Source organism: Ambystoma mexicanum, chromosome 9, assembly GCF_040938575.1.
Source record: "Ambystoma mexicanum isolate Mex_15411 chromosome 9, UKY_AmexF1_1, whole genome shotgun sequence".
In the NCBI taxonomy this organism is placed as follows: domain Eukaryota; kingdom Metazoa; phylum Chordata; class Amphibia; order Caudata; family Ambystomatidae; genus Ambystoma; species Ambystoma mexicanum.
Genome location: NC_090931.1, coordinates 383821320 through 383841523, shown reverse-complemented (window position 1 = coordinate 383841523; position 20204 = coordinate 383821320). Strand labels below are relative to the sequence as shown.

Genomic DNA, 20204 nt, shown 5'->3' with positions numbered 1-20204 from the left:
CCATTTCTATAACCACTGTATAAGTACCGTTGATGGGTGCTATTCAGGGTGCTTTTTAAACACTTTTTGTATGAATACACTGGTGTTCAAGAAATCCACCAGAATATAGGGGAAGCATTTGCACAGAATCAAAACGACAAACTCTAATACGATGTGGACCCTTACTTCCATGGCAAGTAGCAGTAGTGATAAGCTGCTGTGGATTGTAACTGACCAGTGGTGTATGGGAAGCAGCCGTGCCAACATTACCATCCAGGGACATACCATCTTTTATTTAAATGCATACATTACAATTGGGCGGAATGAACGTGCCTCTCCAGCCTAGACGACTCGCCCTCTCACTGTGGAGGCACTTGTGTGGGGCCACCCAGGCACATCTACAACATTGCTGACATCATGATGAATATCTCACCAAATTCACAAAAAGTCTGAGCAGGCTTTGCAGCACTTGGTTCCTTTGTGGCAAGATAGATTCTGAAGGATTTTGTCTTTTTTTATTATGTATTTTATATTTTGGAGATCTGGCCCATAGGGCAGCATCCCAGCCAGCTTGGGGGGGGGGGACAATTGCCCCTCCCCCCCCCTTGGCAATCCGCCTTTGCATGATTAGTGCTGCATCGTGGTTTTGTATAATCTTAAGATGTTCAGAGTTTTAACTATAATATTTTTGATTGTGCTTTCAGGAGGCATCGATCCTCTTCTCCGCGGCCTAATGGCAAATCGTGCAAAGTTGAACAGACAGAACCAGATCATGGTGGACGAGTTAAGAGAGCGACTTTTCAAACTGTTCAAGAGGATTGGCCTAGATTTAGCCGCCATCAACATGCAGCGGGGCCGAGATCATGGTCTTCCGGGTAAGAATCTAATGGCCAAATACTCACGTATACCCAGCTAAGGAACTATGGAGGGTGCAGGGAACTGTGGCCTTCCCTGTAAGAGAGTAGAGGGCGAGAGAACATGGCCTCCAAGTAAGGCAGTAGCAGGGAGAAGAACAGAGCATCCTGGCATGCAGCCATAAGAGAGAACCTCAACCTCTGGGGAAGGGACCAAAGTATGGAGAGAGCAACAGCCTCCCAGGTTAAGATAAATGTGTTTACGCTGTTCTTGAAAGGCATTTCTAGATGCTATTGGTAAATGCATACTCTTGACCTGAAAAATTGTTTCAATAAATTGATTTCTACACCATTCTTAAATTAGGTTGCCAAATCTTTCAATATCATGCAAGCACATTTACCATTTTGACATGTGCAATCCTTGGTGATATTTCAGTTCACATCTTGTTATTAAAATATTTTCAAAAGACTCAAACAAATCAGTGTGGCCCTTCTAATATACTGAATACACCCGTCATTGGCACAACGGTATGGCGCTGCAACACTGAACTTTTCCACTTTTTGATGACCTCTCTGTTTAAACTCAGCCCCACCCACCCAAAAGAAAGGTGGAAGGTGGGGATAGGTAGGGAAGCAGGAACCTCACCTGATCATGCTTACTTCTGCATATAGGCCACCTGGGAGATATTATAGGCCACCTGGGAGATATTATAGGCCACCTGGGAGATATTCAAACTGGCATCTTCTTCTTTCTAACGACCTAAGACCAGCGCCAACATCAGCAGTATTTACAACCACAGGGAATGACACCTGACACCTGTCCCACTCGACACAATGTGTAAGTTCTTCATTCACACTCTATATAACCTCCCCAGTTGTCCCACACCCTCCCCACCATCTGCACGCCGCTTAGCTCTCTATGCACAGTCTCTTTTTAAATTCCTGGTAAATCTTTCTGATCTTTTCCCCACAGTCTGCCCTTACAGTTCTGATCTTTCTTTCTCTTTTACCCTCATCACTTGAACTCCCCAATCCAGGAGTCTGCAACCAGCAGCTTTATAGATGTTATGGACTACAACTCCCATGATCCTTTACCATTGGCTAAGCTGGATGGGGTTGATAGCAGTTTCTGTCCAAAACATCTAGAGAGCCGAAAGTTGCACACCCCTACCCTAATCCATAATATCAAGCAAGGTTATGTACTCTCCCTATGCAAATGCAAAGGTTTTCTTTTGTTAATTAACGTATAGTTTGCTAGGCTGCCACACTAAGGCCTGCACTTTCACACCCAAGAGATCTTTACTAAGGACTAGCAATGATCCCCTGCGTGCCCATGTATTTAGGCTCTGAAGTGGAAAGAGCAGTACTACCCTTCCTACACCTAAAAGCTGTCTTTTCTTAGCTGCCTTTCAGTGTATGTTTTCTCATAACCTTGATCTCTTCACTTCCTAAAGTACTATTTCACCTCCTTTCTGTTACGTGGCAGCTCCCTGTGTTGGCAGCTGAAATGTCCTACAAACATCTCTAGGTTTAAGTGCAGAACGCGCAATATAAAGACTGAATCTTCCACCCTAGTCCCAACAAACAAATGTTTTCGTACCTTCTATCCTGATTTTAGCGTGCAGGATGCATGCTGCCTCAGTGTTACAATGTTTGGTTCCTTCACCGTTATCCTTTTCACCTGATACCATCCACTCATCCACTTTAGCCAAAGAATGCAATGTTTCTATGACTCTGGCATAGAGAGTCTTTAACTTGCTTTTGTAGTGATTGCTTCTTAACATGCATCTGTCTTTTTTGTGTATTCCCTCTAAGCAAGACACTACTTCACACTCCCACAGTCTGCTTTTTGTCATTTATTTGAGCCTTTGTCCCTCTTTCCTTTCTATGTCCTCTAATGTTAGAGTTGCTAAATTAGAGATGTGAATCTCCACCCAATTAGATTTCTCCTTAGCCATAATATTCGTGTTAGCTGCAGCTCAAAGCCTAGTCCTCCAAATTGGAGAAAACAAGGAAACCTTGATATTTGGAGCACAGATTTGCTGCAGCGGAAACTGACTACAAGCTTGTGGCACTAAATATCATTGATCATACTGTTCAATATTGGCTTTCAAACTACAACAGTGGCACATCTGTTCCCAAATGTAAACAAAAAAGACAATAGTCGTGCACTGGTGCCTATTCGAACAGTATTATACTCAATACTTCACAAAATACTTTTTTATTGTACAGAAATACATATCAAAATTTCATAAAACATTATACACATTCATAAGTATAACTACACATTTTGAGAAGTGTCCTAACTTCTAAAACTCATATGTAAAACAGGAGATCCTATAATCTCAAACATCAAAACGTTCCACTGATGGCGAGTACTGCTGTCTAGAACTAACATCAAGATCAGAAGTACACCTGAGCTATACATCTCAATTTTTGCAAACCTGAGCCTAGTTCTGTTTTTTCACCCCACATCTTTCTGTCTTTTCCATTAACTGTCGGACATTCTTCAGGGGTGATACACATGATTTTGTTTCTCCTACTAACAGGTCACTCTAATAATAGGAAACCAATGTTGTGAAGAAAATCTTCAATAGTTCTTAATAAGCTTTCTGGCCACATGTAGATCACAATTTCTCGATTAGGACTACCTCAGCCCGGAACTTCTTTCTGTGCATCCTTCAAAATTGATGGATGGTCACAACATCATAAATATGATGACTCCCTCAATGTGTCTACTTCAATGCCATCTAGAGGTCCTACAGTCGTACCTCTCTCTTACGAGATACGCTTTATAGTCAACTATTGCTGAACATCGCGCCACGTCTGAATCTTCCTTCTGTTGTTAAAAGATACCCAGCTGTGAGGCTCCCCCTCTACAGGTTCTCCGGGGTTGCCCTAGGTAGGGTTTGCTGTCTCTTCCCCACTTTCTGAGCTCTCCGTTAAGGAAGAGGTTGAAGGGGTTTTTGCAGTAGGAAAAGGGGGTGGTCTCTAAAGTTGTATGCCTAACAGTCCTATGGGTGTTAATTCTGTACTGGACCTGGCCATGCACTTCTCACTCTTTATCAGGTGGTCTAGCATCCCACCTCTGACACCATATGTAAGGGTGCAGAAAAAGACTTTTATTATCAAAGAAATGATGATAAAATGTTATTTATCCCTATCTCTATGAGGGGTTTCCCTACCTCAACTAAAATCTAAAAGGGCTGTCAGAATGCCCATTCAATATAAAAGTCCACTGTCTTGTGTCAAAATTCCTAACTCAGTCCCTCACATTTATAACTAAACTAGCTAAGAAGGCAGTGTTTACTGCCCAGGAGAATGGCTCCCTTCTTCTGGGATCGGGATCACACTTCACTTTGAAATTCAAGTTCAAGTTGCAAATGACTTTAAATCTCAAGTAGTTTGGACATGAGGGGTGGGGAGGGTGCCTCTCCTCCCCTCACTGTAACCTGTTTTATCTTCTGCCACATTGTATCTGAAATTATAGTCAATACGCCAGGGGAAATGAGTCCCTTCCGCTGGGTGAAAGTTTGCTTTTACTTTCATCACGTGGTATCAGGTGGATGACTCCCTCCTCCTGATGTTTGCCAGTTATACCAGATCCAGGGGAAATGACTCCCTTCCCCTAGATTCTTGGATTCTTTCTGGTGCTTTTGAAACACAGAGTTCCAACCGAGGTCATCATCCCAGACCCAGGCTTTTCTTTGACTTGTCAGGCTTGGTTCACTAACCTGCCACCCACTGCCACGAGGTAGAGGACTTGAATCTCTCTCTTATTTTGGGTCTTCGACCGGGTTTCGCTTCATCGTTGGATTGGCGTACTTGGTAAAATAACCTGCCAAGTACCGCCAAGGGGAAGATGACTCATATCACTATCTCGTTTAGAGTCCCTGACCATGGTTTCTCTTCTTCTTTGGTAGGTGTCCTTGACCCTTTTCCGGTGGCCAGTGGGTCTCTCCCATCTACTAGCACAAGGAAGAGGAACTATTTTGCAGGTTTGACACACACAGGGGCCAATAGGTGTTTCCACACTATTTGGCCGAGGAAGAGAGGCGTTAGAACCCACTTTCCTTCTACCCCATGTCCCCTCCGGGTCTTTCGAATTACCCTTTATCTTCACAGCGCTCTTGGTATGTCACTGGGGCTTCCAGGGACAAGAGTCTGCGTCTCTTCTTCTTCAGGCTTCTTTCCGCATCTGCGGCGACAGCGCGGCTCCTTCTGTGCAGTTCAGTTTCACCGGGTCTCTCTCTTTGTCTGCGACGGCCTTGCAGTCCCCTGCTATGCAGCTCGCCTTCGTTCCTGCTTTCAGTTTGGCGTCGGTGGTTGCTCCTGCACCACCTGTGGAGAACTGGAACTGCTGCTGCAACTCTGCAGCACTCTCTGTGCTTGTTCTCCTCTGGTCCCCCAAGCAGCTTTGAAACTCCTGTGCCTGAGAGTTTCCACAGCTGCTGCCTATACCCTCTGGAGTCGACTATTTGCTTTGTCCATTGTCAGTTTTTACACAATGTATCTGGCTTTCACCAGTATAAGTCTTTCATTAGTTTTGTTGCCTCACTCTTCATATCTGGGTTGGGCCACTTCGTACCAGTACTTTGGTGACAAGTGATCTTCATATTTCCCATGCTGTTCCTCGTTGCAGTATTTTCAAGTATTTTGAGGTCTTATGCCTGATAGCAGTAGATGGGTCTACTATTTAAAAAGAGGTTAGCAAACGAAAGAGGAGCTAAAGTATGTGGGGGTGTGACAGTGTTATAAGGGATGTACGCTAAATGATCACCCTTATCCCCAGAGAGGGAGTCCCTCCCCACGAGATTCTCCTGTATAAAACCACCCGCAGCTCCAACGTGGAATTCGTCAGATGGACTTGCGCATGCTCCCATCCAGGGCCCATCACCAGGCATGCTAATGGCACCACCGCATCTCTGGTGCCGGTTGATTCGCTATGTGTTGAAATTAAGGGAAGGATATCTGAGTATGCACTGTCAAACTTAGGGAGACAAACTTCATTCGAAAAGTGATGGATGGAAGGCTGTGAAAATATCTACGGTATGGTAGGCATTGCTCTCTGCTGTCTTTCATGCCATTGTATCCACATCTGTTCTGCTCCCTATTCTAATGTGAGCAGTCCTTCACGCCTGCTAGACCAAAAGGATAAAACAACCCTGGAGTTGCTTTGCCCCTGCGGGGACCTGGCTTAGCTGGTTGGATTGGACTGCTCCTTAGGGACAGTATCAAGACTGATTTGGATATAGCTGGTCCCTTTCTGTAATCTCCCAGACGATCTAAAAAGTGATGGTATTAACGGCTGCCCACGAGTAATTATAGTAGTTATGACTAATTCAAAACCTTGCACCCACCAGTTTTCTAGCAACAAGAGACACCCAATTGGCGAAGTGGTGTTATTCAAAACCCAGTTACATTACATTGCATTACATTTTGATTTTACTCCTTTTCCCTTCCAGAGTTACATTTCCCATTTAGCAACCATTATTTTGTTCACCTATACTTAAGTAGGTAAACCTACAGAATAGATGATTTGAATGTAATTTCTAAGGTACCTTAGTTGGTTGATGCACCTGCTGCAGTGATATGTGTGCAAACTGCAGGTCACAAGGTTGTATCCTCGATGAGCCTGCCAACAGAAGAATTCTTCCTTCAGAGGTTATCATTGAGGTGACTCATGCCCCCCCTGTGAGGGTTGGACGGGGGGAACAGCCAACAGAGCTGCTAGAGACTTAAGCGTCAGGGGATTTTTTTTTTATATAGTCCCCCAGCAGGCACAATCCACCACACTAGTATACCCTGTCATGTCAGAAGATACATCTCCCTGCCGTTCCATATAAAAATACTTATCATAAACAATAATAAAAAATAATCCCCCTCCACCTCATCACAATCGTCTGCCATTTTAGAAATGGGATGAGTCAGCAGTTTATTTGGACTAGAATAAATCTTCTCCTAGCCCCTTCCTGCTGATGGATTATTCATCTTCCTAAATGTTATTGATCCAGCCATTTTATTTTTATTCTTTCCTGGCGAAGAAAAAGCGCCAACCCCCTGTGATGGCCAGGGACACCTCTGCATCAGATCTCTGAGCTCAATCCATCTCATCTACATTGGCAACCTTATATTCCTTCTTCTTAAATCCAACCATTAATGAGATGGATAACTCATCCATGTCTCATGTTGTGTGCATTTAGTCAGATAGCCAAGGGCTTGCATTGACTCCTTTTGTTCAGCGTGAACTGCAAAAGGTCTTGGAAAATACGTATTTAAGCTTCCTTGTATTTAATATTCTCAACTGTCCACATCTTCATTGGAATCTCTCTTTTCTCCTGATAATAGGGGCATTTGGCCACCATAGATCTAGGTATTTTTGCTTGGCCCTGGCTCTGTGTGCCCTGTCAAGTAAAATATGTTTTCCACCTTCTTCTTTAAAGAGCATGTTGTTTATTTAGTTATTCTTTCTCTCCACATTGTGTTGTGTCTCCCTGTCCTTCTACGGTGCCCGGAAAATCCTGAGATTGCGACACCGCTCTCTGTTTTCAATATCGTCCATTTTCATTGTTAAGTCCGCCTCTCTAGGCCGAGCAGCCGCGCTTCAGAAGAAGTTCCCTACTCACATTTCTATTTTTGTAATGGATGCTTGTCACGTTTTGGGTCCTTAGTCTGATCTCTCTCTCTCTCTCTCTCTCTCTCTCTCTCTCTCTCTCTCTCTCTGTCTCTCTCACTCCCTCGCTCTCTCTCTCGTTTCCATCTGTTCAGCACTTTTAAAGCATTAGAGGGACAGGATTGGATGTCTGCTGACATTTCGACCAGCTCAACCGTGGTACTAATTTCAGTCTCTGGAGGAGGCTCCCCTGCTACAAGTGTCAGTTCACCAGTTGAGGGCCCAGCTATAAGACTTTCACTCAGATTCTCCATCTGAACGTTTTGCTCCACTAGGAGAGTTCTTAGCCTCCAGATACTCAGCATTCCCAGCGCTGGCTCAGAGCACCAACGTGGAATTTGTCAGACAGACTTGCACATGCTAGGGCCCAGCACCAGGCGTGCTAATGGCACCACCGCATCTCTGAGAGAAGGGAGCAGAGAGTGAAAGTGAGTAGGTATTACTCCTCCCCTGAGGAAACCCCCTCTCTGGCATTCAAACATCTGCTATACTCACCGCTTCCTACCTCATGTCAGCTCTTTGCAGTGTGCTGTTCTATTGCGAGGCCACTCAGATTGGTGACCCGCCTGCTGTGGTCTTGCAGCCCCCAAGGACTTTCCTGCACCACAGCGTGGAAAGGGAATGCCTAACAGCCTTTCCCCTTCCTCCACGTTTGTCGAACTGCGGTGCAGGATGCAGGATAAAAAATGTGCATACATTTAGAATAATTTAGAATAAATATATGCAAATGTGTCTCATGAACATTAATGAGGGGTGTCCTGAAAACCTGACATGGATCCGGCCCTAGAGGCCTGCAGTTGGACAACTAAACAGCTTAATTCGTCTTTACTTGAACATGGGTATTTACACCTCTAAGTTGCTCTCCTTAGGGTGCTTTGTCCCTTTAGCACAAAATTCGGGCTGGCAGGAAGACCAACGAGCTCTCACCCTACCAAGGAAACCCGCAAAAGGTCAGTTATAGGTCCAATAGTGCCCTGGAAGAGTCACTTCATCTGCCGCGTCAACTTATTTGCTTTTAGGGGGGAGATCTCGGTGCCACCTGTGAGCCAGAGGAGGGAGAGTTACCTTGCTGTTTGCACGATAAAGAGTGACATTTAGCTCGCACCATACACCGGTCAGCACCCACCCATGTACGGGGGCTGGTAACTGGTTAAGTGACTGGTTGTTCAGCACCAAGGATATGAAAAATAACAAAAGTGAAGGCATAAAACTCACAGCTATACATGAATGGGGGATCTACCTAAACTTTACTACTGGAGCCACCTGGGCTACTACAGCTGTTGTATAGCCAACCGTGCCTCGGGTGGCTCACATGCATACATGCGCACACGCACACATTCAGAGAGACACGGGACACGATGCTGCCTGCTACGCGTCCCGGCGGCACCTGCCCGCACGATCGCGGTTTATTAACCTGTGCATGCACGGGTCCCAAACGAGGCTCGCGCATGCGCTACAACTAACTGGGACGTCACATCCCTTATTTTTTCCATCAACAAAACAGTTCAACAACGTGGTGCTCTAACAACGCAACAGCCGTAAATTACAAACTGGATACTTCCATCACTGGGGACCACCCTTGGAGACATCCGCTCAGTCCCCGGAGTCCAGGACATAATCCTTGAGGTGAGCCGGCGGTCTCCGGTCTCTCCTCACGGGATACCTCGAGGTGCCTGGGCCAGTCCCACTGTTACTGATGTCCGCGGGGACGATGTCCCTGGTGGGATCCTCGACTGGGGCCTCAGGGATAGTGTCTTGGGGTGGCCTTTCCTCTCGACCTGTGGCCCCCGGCGAGGTGTCCACTTTTTTGAAGAAAGACCTGTTGCGGGTGACAGTGCCGCGGTCACACGCTGCTGTCACCATGGTTCCTTTCATGTGGGTGACCTTCCACGGGCGACTCGTAGGGTAGAGACAGTTTGCCCTCGGGGTGTCGGTTCCGAACCAACACAGAGTCACCGACACACACCTCGGTGTTGTGCAGTCCTCGTCTCTCTCTCTCCTTCTGATTGCGCACAGCGCGCTCTTCTCGGACTTTGTCATTGTCTATGATACCTGGCCTCCTGCCCTCCACTTCTGGTATCATTCCCCGAGGGCAACGCCCGAACAGCGCCTCCGCAGGGCAACCCCCGTCGATTGGTGAGGCGTGGTGCGATATTCTCGCAAAAACTCCACAAGCTTTTTCAGAAGGTCCTCACCCCCACTGGCGGAAATCCTCAGTACCTTCTTCAAGGTACGCATCATCCTTTCAGCCTCTCCGTTCGCTCGAGGCCACAGCGGGGATACCCTGCGGTGACGGATCCCTCTCTGTTGGAGATACTGGGCAAACTGGCTGCCGGTAAACGGCGGTCCATTGTCCGAGCAAAGTATCTCTGGGAATCCATGCGCATCAAACATTTTGTCCAGGGCCTTCGTGGTAAACTCCGTTGCTGTGGACTCGACTACCTCCACCTCTGGATACCTCGACCACTGATCCACCGCCACCAGAAGATACATGCCTCGACCCGTCGAGCCAAAGTCCACGTGGACGGTTCCCCACGGCTTCTCGCTCCGTTCCATAGAACTGATAGGTGGGGCCTTGTCTCCTGGGTTGGCTGCCTGACACGACAAGCACTTTCTCACGAAGCTCTCCACCATCCCCTCCAAATCAGGAAACCAGACCTTGGGTCGAAGTCTCGCCTTGGTCTTGATGACCCCTTGGTGCCCGATATGCGCCAGCTCTAACACGCGCCCCCTTAACACCTGCGGGATCACGATCTGCCTCCCTCTTAGGATCAAACCATCATCTGAGACCGACAGTTCGTCCCTCACCTTCCAGAGTGCCTGCAGGTCCTTTTGGGCATCGGACTGTCGCCTTGAATTGTTGCGCAGCACCTCTCTCCAGTCGCCACTTCTCACGGCCGCCTTGATGATGCCGAACACCTCATCCTTGGACGACTCCATCGCTATAGCCAGCCTCGACAGGGCCACCGGTAGCGCACCATCCACCACGTGACAGAGCAAACCTTGGCAGTCGGACACAACACTGTCCTTGTCCGTATTCTCTGTGTTGGGGTGGCGTGAGAGATAATCCGGCGGGTTGTTGGTTCCCGGCCTGTAAATTAATCGAACCCGATACTCCATTAGGGACAACATCCACCTCTCGATCCTAGGCGGCGGCTTCGAAGATACCCCCGCCAATATAGGCAGCAGCGGCTTCGTGGTCCGTCACCACTACAACAGGCTTGCCCAGGATGTACAATCGAAAATGGTGACAGCCCCACAGAATTTCTAGCGCCTCCCTTTCAATTTGCGAATATCGCATTTCAGTGTTGGAGAGAGCCTTGCTTGCGTACGCGATGGGACGCATATCCCCCCTTTCATCGGGCTGCAATAGTACTGCCCCAACACCCACGGGGCTGGCATCCACAACAATTTCCGATTCCACGGAGGGGTTAAAGTACGCCATGGTGTCCCCATCGGACAGAGCATTCTTGAGGGCCTGAAATGCCTCCTGTTCCTTGCTCTCCCACCTCCACACGGCGTCGTTCCTGGTCAGCGCCCTAAGGGGTTCAGACAAGGAAGCCAAACCCTTGATGAAGCACCCACAGTAATTCACCATCCCCAAGAAGCTCCTTACCTCCGTGGGGGAGGATGGTGCCGCAGCTTCTCGAATGTCTCTGATCTTCGCTGGATTTGGTGACACTCCAGCGGCGTGAAAAATAAATCCAAAGAACCCTATCCGGTCTTTAAAGAATTCACACTTTTGACGGTGTAGGGTAAGTCCCAGATCACTCAACCTTTTCAGCGTGCTCTCGAGCCTATTCATGTGTTCGGCTTCTGAGTCAGCAAACACCAAAATGTCATCACTCATATTCAAGACGCCTTTGAGGCCTGCCAGCGCCCCCCTAATAGTGTTCTGGAAGACTTTGGCGGCCAATGAAATGCCGAAGCTCAGGCGCTTGAATTGATACAGGCCATCGTGTGTGGTGAAGGTCATGATGAATCTAGAGTCTGGGTGGAGCTCCAGCTGGTGATAGCCCGCCCTTAGATCCAATTTCAAAAAAACCTTTTGCCCCCTGCAACTCCCCAATGATATCATCGAGGGTCGGCGTTAAGTGTCTCTCTCTCTTAATCGCGGCGTTGGGGAGACGCATATCAACACAAATTCTCACTGCCCCAGGCTGTTTCGGTTTGGGCGCCACCACAATGGGCGAGACCCAGGGCGTCGGTCCTTCCACTCTCTCGATAATGTCCATACTGACAAGCGACCGGAGCTCATCTTCCACTTTCTCTCGCAGATGAAACGGAATACGCCTGTGCTTGAGAGCTGTTGGTCTGATCGTGTCGTCAATGTGCAGACGAACCGGGGGCGCCTTCAACTTCCCAACTCCTTCGAAAATGCCCGCAAACCTGTCCAGCAGTGTCTCGATATCCACCTGATAGACCTCTAATGCAAAGTGAACCAGGCTCAGGGCTTCGGATGCCGCACAGCTGAGTAGAGAGTGTGGACTCACATCAGTAACAAAGAACCGGGCCTTTATGGTCTTTCCGCCCCTGGATACAGGCGCTACGAACACACCCTTGATGGGGAGCGGAGTGTCTCCCCCAAACGTGAAAATCCTCACCGTCGACATGTCCAGCGCGGGAGGGCCAGGAATCTTCCGGTAGTGTTCCGAGGCCAGCACGCATACTGAGACCCCTGTGTCAATTAGCACTTATGTCGGCACCCTTTGAATGTTCACGACACATTTGGGCTGTCTTTTGCTCTTCGCCCCAGTAGCGATGCTCGAGATGAAAAATACTTCGTCTTCCTCCTCTTCTTCCTCTTCAGCTAGCTGAAGTCTCTGCATTTCTTGCTCCAAAGCCGCAATGCTCTTCTGCCTTCTCAAACCACCTCCACGTACCCTGGCCGGGCCCCTCTGTGTTGGCACGGGAGATGGGGCACGACACATACGGGCGTAGTGTCCTGGTCCATTGCACCGGCCACATGACCTCGATTTGGCCAGACACTCCTCAGAATGGGGAAAATCATATCCGCAGTACTGGCAGATCGATCCAGACCCTGTCGGGGAACGAGTTTCCTGTCGTTTCTGACCCCACGTGTCTTTCGACGCAGTCTGTTTACTGATAGCAAATGCCTCTTCCGATTTCCCAGGGCGCACTGCTGCGTCCATCTTGGCACCTCTCGACTCCGCTAGTTCATGGGTTCTTCCACTGTCTAGGATTTGTTGCAGAGTCCAGCCCGGTTCCCTCAACCCTTGCCTTCGTAGTTTTCCTGAGCTACACCCTTGAAGTACCTGATTCCTAATCATCGACTCCTCATTGTCCCATCGGCACGTGGTGGCCTTGAGCCGCAGTCAAGCGCAAAACTGATCCAGTGACTCCTCCTCCCGCTGTTTTTCGCCACAGAAGAGAAACCTCTCAAAGTCGACGTTAGAGAGTGGTATAAAGTGATTTTCCAGAGCAGTTTTGACGGCATCATAGGTTACTACCTGCAGGTTCAGGGATTCATATTTGCGTATGACATCCAGGCCTGCGGAGTACAACAGAGTGGCCCTCTTCGCATAGTCATTGGTTATCCCAGTCGCTGCAAAGTACATATCAAGTTTTTTTATCCATAGCAACCATCTTGGGCCCAACTTCGAAGGGGGACCGGACACATCAAACTCCTGCATGGGTAACAATGACCCCTGTTGTGCTTTCACCACCACAGTCGCCGCTTCCGCCTCTCTGTCACTTTCCGCCATGTCTACAGGTCGCACAGGCACCTCCTTATGGCTCAGAGGCCGCAAACCTGACTTGGGCGGGCAGCGTACATACCTCCCGTTACTGTACGGTGGAATTCAGCATGTCATTGCTCTCCTCCAGCTTTGTGTGTCTTCCTTGTTGCCAGCTGAGCTGTCCAGCCACCTTTTGTTCGGTATCTCTGCGATGTTGGCTGTCCTCTGGGATGTAGAAGACTGCCAGAGTTCCAAAAATTCTATGACTGTGGTATGAGCGGCACACGAGCACCTATTCAGGCCGCTACTGCTGCATACACGATGCTAGGGCACCATGGATTTGTTCCCGCCGGGTCCGTGACTCACCACCGTGTAGCGTCGCCGATGTAAAACACGCCGTGTTCATCAAGCGAACGTTGCGATGGTATCCTGCCTCGTCGCCAGTTGTTGTATAGCCAACCGTGCCTCGGGTGGCTCACATGCATACATGCGCACACGCACACATTCAGAGAGACACGGGACGCGATGCTGCCTGCTACGCGTCCCGGCGGCAACTGCCCGCACGAGCGCGGTTTATTAACCTGCGCATGCGCGGGTCCCAAACGAGGCTCGCGCATGTGCTACAACTAACTGGGACGTCAAAACAGCTTTAAAATAATGAAGATAGAAAACATATTTAAACTGACTGGAGCAGAGGTACTGAACAGAAGAGGTACGGCGCTCTGAAGCATCACAGCGCTGTCTAATCTGACTAACCTATGCAACTCACTCTTGCTTGGCTAGCAACTAAGACTCACATGTATAGGCAGCAGGGAAACAGAAGGTTCTTAAGACGTTCACATTGCAGGGGAACTAGCTGGACCCATCAGGATGGCATCACCTCCCACCGCCTTGCTGTCTCTTGCTGGGCTGCTTGTTGGCATCTCGTTCCCTTTCTCCATCTGGTTCAGGCAGGTCATCTTCCCTCATTGCCAAGGAGCTACCTGGGATAAAACAGGAGTGGGTTTGCAGCTCCCATGGCATTCTGTATTTCCCTGCTACACAGCTGAGTTCCCAGGCAAAGCACACCTCTGCTGCTTGTCTGGACCTGCTGCCAGCTTGGACACTCTGTTTTCTGGACACTGTTTGAGCAAACACAGTGCGACTGCCCCATCTATAGCTATTGCTGATCACACATCTGCTCTTTCAGTGAATGTTAACCTTGTGTTTGAATATTAAGTAACTCAGCAAGTTGTGTGACTGTTGCTGAGATCTGTAGGTAACCTGTACAGTACTGAAGCTATTTTAATCCTTGTGGCGTTAACTTAGTCTCTTTTTCCGAAAGAAGTGAATCCTACTTGTGCTTGCAAACCTCCTTTAATTGTGATTTCTTATATATTTTCAGCTTGACCAATCACAAGTTGGTGCTTTGCAATTCGAACTGAGAAGAAGTTATTACTCCATGGGGAATTAGAATAGTAACCATTATATAGAGCACAATGTTGGCGGAATTGTCTCTGGTCACTTATAGCAGTATGAGTTTGAGTCATGGTTCTCTCACCAAAGAAAGATGTGTGTTCTTCATATATGTAGATTTACAATGGACGTATATCCTTGCCTTTGGCTTTGGTGCCCCTCGACAGCATTGTTCTACATTGATGTCTAATGGTGGGCCACACCAGGATTGCTTTATATTTTCTCAGCAATTTCACTACAATAATTAGTCACCGGGTTATTGGAATCTCATGACATTAGATTTCTCACCCTTCTTCAAGGAATTTGCTCGTGTTAAGGTGAGAAAAGAAAATGTTAAAGCGTCACTCGTTTTTGTTTATACTTCATATGCCTTATGTAGTTGGGTTCCCATGTCCGTACTGGTATGAATGGCATTGGGAGTGCTTGCGAGGAACAGCATGCTTGTGTACCAGGCATCTTCGGTTTGGGCAAAGGGCCCGAATGCATCATTTTGAAATGGGCACTGCTTCCCTTCAGCCAGCCCTGGTTACTGCCTCTGCTCTGCTTCTAGAACCTGCTTATTTCTGTAAAGGCTGGGGGCAGCCCTTTGGGCTACAAAGTTCACATACTGAGGTGCTGACCACCAAGACAGGGCTTTTTTGTACTTTCATGAGTAAAAAAATAAAAAATCAGCAAGCAACATGATTTGTTTAAAATAGTCTTTAAAGATTGCCCAATTTGTGAACAAACCTCAACTAATTGTAAGTGTCCGGAGAATCAGCATTATTTGTTGTTGTTTAAATTAAATCCAAGAATATATATTGTGTACTTTCCTGAAGTTTCCCTGTCAATACTTGAGCGCTTCATCCTGCTCTGGTTTGTGCTTTGCCTTTTGGGGCTTGTAGTCTTGACTTTAAAATGGACAAGGTAAAACTACGAGTCCCTGAACACAAAGGGTTAAAATTAGTACTGTAAGCAAAAGCTACTCGTGCATGCCAGGGGGAAACCTGAGAGCTTTTTCAAATTCAGAGCCCATGGGCTGCAGCTCTCAAGATTTCTTGCAATTTGCGTTTCGAGGGTATGGATGAGGAGAGGTTTCACTTGTGTCTTTTGTATCCTCATAAGCTTTCCCTAGCCGTAGCACCTGCACTAATGTAAGCATCCCTACATGATGCAGTGTGTGTAGTGTCTGCGTTTTAGAACATGTGCCGCAGCCTAGACTGCATCCGTTCTAATGCTCTTCCATTGTGCATGGAGACAGCCTTGAAAGCTGCCCTTTGAGGGCCTTTCATGCTCCCTACTGTGTGTATGAACCGAGAGCCAAGATGGCTGCTGTAATGCTGTATTATCCTTGATGAAAATGTGAGATTTTAGCTCCCCATCCTAGAGGTGCATTTTAAACCCCCAAACCGAGTTAGGAGACACTAAACTGTCCTCTAGGGAATAACCCCAGTGCCCGACAATTCTGGTCAGAAAAGAGATTCTGCTTTTAGCAGACATAACATGATGGCAGGGTTAATCTGAGCAGCGTTTAGTTATTTAACACGCCACCCAGAGCTCCATTTTCCCCTGTCTCATCACCCAATAAGTTTTTTTTAATGGTTTGGTATTTGGTTTATAGTGTGGTATTGTTACACGTCTCTTGCCCAAATAAGTGTCTCGCTGTGTTCACCACGGAATGGAGAATTAAGTTGTGCCTACTGGCATTTCAACCTATGATCTGCAGGTCATGCGCATTTATCAGGCACCGCATGCTACCTATTTATTTATCTGGAATTGGAACACATGACTTGCAGGCCACATACAGATCTACAAAGCAGACACATTAACCTGCTAAGCTTTCTTAAAAGAACTATCACTTGTGCGCTTTTAACAGATCACTGCAACAGGCACAATAGCCCAGCAAGCTCTCTTACGGGGACTCACACTAATAGCATCGAAGAAGTTGAGAGATGTGGAGAGGCTAGCTGTTATTTTTATTTAGGGGAAAAATTGTTCATGTCACTCATGACAGGCCCTAATCTCGGATCATCAACCCCTATATTTAGCATGTAACATCTCCCCCTACATTTCCTCCTCCACAGAGCCTCCCCACTCAGAACAACCATGTTATCCAGAATCGACTACGCCAACTCCATCCAGTCCGGTCTTCATCAATCTTCCGTCTCAAAACTGCAACTTACAAAAAAAAGCTGCCCGGCTGATCTACAACCTCCAGCCCCACAACCACATTTCTCCTGTGCTTCCTGAATCAAGTTCTAGTTGCACTGCCTAACCAATAGGATCTTCCTACATCAAGGGCCCCCAAAAAAAACGAATCAAACCCTGCTAGCCCACAAGAACTCTAAGAACTCCTGGCTCAGATTCCTACAAGTTCCAACATTCTACAAAAATCGCTTTGGGCTGCCACTTTTCCATTGTCGCTCGCAGGCTCTAGAACTCCCTTCCCTCCAATCTCTGACTTAAAATAAACCACATCCAGTTCTGGCACCCCCTCAAGAGCCTGCTCTTCTCACAAGCTTTCTATCCTCTGCCACCTCCTGGGACTGCTCCTCTTTGATCACACGTTCTGAAGTGAGTTTCAGTTTGCATGGTCATGATACAAGAACCCTAAATAATCCCATGAAAACCTTTCTGGGATTGGTGGGTGTCATGATATGATCTTGTATTGCTGTAAGGAATACATTTTACTGCCTGTACCTTAAAACCTATAGCTTGCCAAGTACTTTACCAAACAATTTTCCTTCAATTTCTATCAATTTGGATATCATTCCTGTGTCGCGGGTGTACCTGACCGGAAACTGCCTTCCAGCCCGAGCCTAAGCAGGGCTGTGGGCCGTTACCAGCCATGTACACCTCCGACAAGGGGTTGATTGCTATTCGCACTTTTAGTTTTCATGGGAGAACTGGGCTCTGTGTGCATTGCACGAGCCCAATCATCCGTGAAAACAATAAAAAAATAAGATTGGCCCGCTGTAGAAAATAGAAAAGTGACCTAATCCCTTTTCTTTTTCCATGGTGGGGGCGAGGAGGGAAGAGAGTGCCGTGACCAGAGCAGAAAACTATGGTCCATCAGGTAAGTGGGGAGGGAGGGTGCAGGGGAAGGGAGCGGGATGGGTGGGGATGTGGGGAGGCAACATGGAGAGGATCCCTGTCGCCTCCCGAGAATCAAGATGGTGTCACCTGGGACTAGGCCTCGGTGGCTGGAAAATGCGTGCAGTAGGTTGTGTGTTCTCGCACGCATTTCCACCCACCTGATTGGCTAAGCGCCCTTCCCCGGGTGTGAATGGTACTTAACTACTACAAGTGAAAAGTTTGAGTGGAGAGGAATGTGTAATACTTTGACATTATAGCGAAAGCAAACATCTGAACTTTGCATTAGTTTACTGTTTGCACATTCCAAAAATTAATCAGTACTTTTCAGATTCAGACATGTCAGTATGAAAATCACAGCTCAAGCCGTTTGCTTGCTCCCATGAGATATATACGAATCTCATTTTCAAATTCATAAATGTTTTGTATATCAGAAGTATAAACACAAACACAAGACGCTACCATTGGTCGTTTATAGGTGCGCCCTGTTTTTTCCTGTGGCCCTCCTGTGTGCCCCCCCTAAATATGACTCCTGGAGATGTCCCTGCGGGCCACAAGCCTCACTGATTCTACTTGGAAGCTGCATGGTGAATTCTGCTTCCTCCTCTACATCTCAAGGATTGAGACGAGAGCAAAGTTGTCCACTCCAATGAGAACTCCACTGGCTCTTGTTGGAATGGTTCAAAGGTCGTTTTTACCCTCAAGAAAATAATTAGTCAGCTTAGCTTGTCCAAATTGTAGTGAGCCTATTTCCAGCTAACCCTCATTTTATAGTAATATGACTATTCCAAATGCTTTTGGAAGTTGTAAATGATGTCCACACTGCTTTCAACCTCCCCCTACCCATTTCTTCCGTCTCTCTTCCCCTAGTTTGGGTTATTATTCTAACTGATTCATCATCCAAAATATTTCTCTCTGTCTTGACCAGGTTACAATGATTGGCGAAGGTTTTGTGGCCTCTCTCAGCCACAGAATCTGGCACAACCAGAACCGTCCTGCAGAATGGTGACATAGCCAGGAAGTTGATGAACCTTTATGGAACACCCAATAATATCGATATTTGGCTTGGAGGAGTTGCTGAACCTTCTCTTCCAGGGGGAAAATTGGGACCCCTTCTGGCTTGCATCATTGGAAACCAGTTCCGAGTGGCCAGGGATGGTGACAGGTGAGCACATCAATTTTAGGACCAGTGATACAGGAACCTTTTTCCTTCTGCAGAACACAACCTATAGCGTTTGCCAATGTGAGAGGCCATTTGATCTATGGGGTGTGGCCCATATTCTGTGTAGGAATGCCCATGGCTCTATGGGGAGAGGCCCATGCGTTTGTATGGAGAGGCTTTGAATTAGTTGGGAGAGATTATTGGGACTGTGTATGGGAGTAGAGGTCATTGAAGGTTGCACAATCTGCTCATTTCCTGATGGGAAAAAATTACTGCTTCATGTCAAATAATGAAACATGATCTCCGATAGATTTACATCGGTAGAGGGTTAAATTGGATCGGTCTGCTGGAGAGATTTCTTTAGGCTTGTTGTTTTGTCCTTGGGAATAAATACAGTTTGTAGAATTTGAATACAAATGTTGATTGGATCTTTTCCAATTGAGTATCAATGTGCGGAACGAATTCTGGGCTTGGAGACAGGTAATCGCTGGGCGTGGTCGGACCATTTTAGCCGAAAGACAAGAGTGAAGTAGAAACTTTCTGAAACTGACTAAATCTAATGGCACACAAATATTCACACAATGGCACACAATCTGTTCATTTCCAACCATTCCTCATAGCTTTTATTATGAGAATCGTGGTGTTTTCAGCAGCGCCCAGCGGCAAGCTCTGGAGAGGATGACACTGGCTCGAATCATCTGTGACAACACGGCCATCACAGAGGTGCCAAGGAACGTCTTCCTGGGAAACACCTACCCCTGAGATTTTGTGAGATGCAACGAGATTCCCACCCTGGACCTGTCTGCATGGAGAAGCAGAGGTGAAGAGCCGGGTAGGTGCTCATGGAGTAGGTGACTCCTGCGTGTCACTCGCAGGCAAAGCGCCAGTTCACATGTAGGTGCTGTCTCTCAGACTCAAACACAGTTAGCCTGTAGAGCAGCTTAGCTATTTAAGAGCACAGTGATAACATTAGCACAGTAAAGGTTCACAACCAGGTAGGGACAACTCATTCTTTCATTTTTTAAAGTTCAATATTTTGAATATAAGGGAATAATTCAGAGCACAATTGAACAAGTGGAAAGACAGGTTCCATGCTGTTTTAGTCTAGTTTCAAATTCACATAATTGCAGACTTTGATACATATTATTGGACAACTGGAGGTATTATACAGGGGTGAGAAAATGTCTAAGATTTCAGGCCCATAGACTTCATCAGGTGGTGTACAGGAAAATGACTAGCAAAGTAACACACACTGTGCCGTTAATTCCCCCAGCGAAAAAAGGAGAATTCTCATTTTAAACTTCATTGGG

The 20204-nt window shown here is 47.1% G+C and overlaps 1 pseudogene; it reads left to right on the top strand.

Moving 5' to 3' along the window:
• Nucleotides 1–640: 640 nt before the first annotated feature.
• LOC138487333 (eosinophil peroxidase-like) lies at nucleotides 641–19677 on the top strand (annotated as a pseudogene).
• The last annotated feature ends 527 nt before the right edge of the window (nucleotides 19678–20204 follow it).